Below are 2,368 nucleotides of genomic sequence, written 5' to 3'. Positions count from 1 at the left end.
GCTAGGCTCTCAGGTATTTTGCAGCTTTGGGGCCCTCTAAAAAAGCAAACACAAACAGATCTACAGGTGTACACAAGGCCCAGTATACCAGTTTACCAGCATTGTTCTTTTGTGAGCTGGTAGTAGGATTTTATCACGACCTTCACACATCAAACAGTGGAGGAACAATACAGTAAAAAGTGAGGAAATGGCAAAATATAACACTACAGATTTATGAATAGGTTGTAACTTTGGACATTACACATGTATAGGTTAAACAGGCACAGAGGTATGGCAGTAAAATTCAGATGCAGGGCCCATCAATGCATCTGAATGTGTATATATTCACAACTCAGTGCACGAGAGGTTAAGTGGATAAGTCACTAGGAAAGGAGCTGAAAATCGAAAATACGACATAAGAAACAAAACACAAGGATCTACAGTGCAGCCCTTTACTGTGGCAACAAGCCTAGGAATCTCCCAAATTGACATCTGTAAGAGCAAATGCTGAAAGCCATTTATTTTTTAATAGGAACAAGATGCCAAGTGATGTGCATACAAATACATAGGAATTCAACGTATTAAAAGCATTTGCTCTAAATCCTGATTAAAGAACAAAACAATATAGAGCACCTCTCGAACTGTCTACACTCTGCTATTTTAACATCTTTTCCCAGGTATTCATACCTCATTTTTAAATTGAAACAACTCTGTAGTAGAGGTCCTCTAGCATAATTAATATCTAGTTTCAACTAATGAACCATATACTGTGCACAGTTTCCTCAGTACTCCATGGCACAACGCAGTTAGGATCTCTCATTTTCCCAGGGGCAGTGAAGTCATGAAAACTTAAAAAGTTTATAGACAATCTGGGATCAAAAGAGACACCAGAACAGCAGAAAAACTCCTCCATGTGGTAGTTCAGGACTCCTGTAAAATCCTAAAAATCATCCAAAGGAAACCTGTGTGCTATCCACCCAAGCTGGTTGTTAGCTGCAGGCTGCTTTGCATAGGCTTCCATCTCCAAACTGCTACAAGTCCAAAATCTGGAGAATGCATCAATAACTACCCATCACACACAGATTATTAAACCTGAGTACAAACGGCACGTGGAAACACCTGGCACAAAGTGACCTACAAAGGTTTGTAAAGGTTTACACACATATTTTTTTTTCCCCTAAAACAAAGCAGGTTATTCTCAAACTGGGGTTAAGTGCAACGATGAATATTTGTTTCCTTTAGCTTAACAAGTCTATCAAGAAGCAAAGCACTGCGGGAAACAGAAGTCTGCTTCGCTAGCTCTACTTTTATCCTCCCTTCTTTCTGCTTCCTCAGCGATACCTTCCCAGCCATAAATGCTATTTCTTTGATAAAGCTAAAACAAAGTTCTCCAAATACAGGTGAAACAGCAGGAAGGCAAACATTATACACCAGTGACATGGAAGCTCTGCTTGAACTCAATGGTGTGAATTATTCAGGCGGCAAATGGAAACGTATTACTTACAAATGATTCAGTCATCTCTTCTCTAGCACTGAAGTTAATAATTATATCCACGCTGTACTGATTCAGAGGAGTAGAATAAGACTACCACCAATTTGTATACTGGATTTGAATTCTTCAGGCATGTCCTACTGGTTTAGCAAACAATTAGACATGAATCTAGGGGAAGTGTGCCTAATTAGCCTACCAGAAACAGCAATATTTCTGCTAACAGCTTACTACAGTCTTTGCACAAAATTAGCAGAGAGGAAAAGATCTGTGCCTTCACACTTCACTCCATTCTAGTGTTCTGTTTTGCTTCAACAACAACAACAACAAGTTACTGTCAGTGCAACAAAATCCTCCTAATTCCCAACTCAAAACCTCAGTTCTATAAGGGACTGCCTCAGCCCCCTGGAGTGCAGCAGGCATATTCTGGATTAGATGATGCAGTCAGACTCATGGAAATTCAGCCCTCCTCGCTCACTCTCCTCAGGCAAGAGGGGATTCGCATCTGTCCGTGACCATGCGTAAGCCATGGAACTACAAAGATATCACTTTTAAATATTTTGGAAACAGGAGCTATGCATTTTTCAGGAAGGGTAACAAAATGCCTCAACAGTGCTTTCCATTTCACTCCCCCAGTTAATTCTGCAGTTGCTTGCAAGAAGAAAACAAAACCTCCTAGAGTCCACGGTAAATCTAAGGCCTGCAAAACAAAATTAAGTCCAAAGGACACGTCAGAGAACCAGAGGTCTAGCTGGTAGCTCTTGGCTATGGATGTGTCTTGCCGTATGGTGTCAGCAACCTTACCAAGCAATGAATCATATTCAAATGAACAAGTATTTTCCTACAAGTTTCCAATCTTTGCAATGCTACAGTTGCCACATGAACATTACGCAATTGCTG

This window comes from Egretta garzetta, unplaced genomic scaffold, assembly GCF_000687185.1.
Source record: "Egretta garzetta isolate BGI_Z169 unplaced genomic scaffold, ASM68718v1 scaffold595, whole genome shotgun sequence".
Classification (NCBI taxonomy): Eukaryota; Metazoa; Chordata; class Aves; order Pelecaniformes; family Ardeidae; genus Egretta; species Egretta garzetta.
This window is presented reverse-complemented; position numbering follows the sequence as displayed.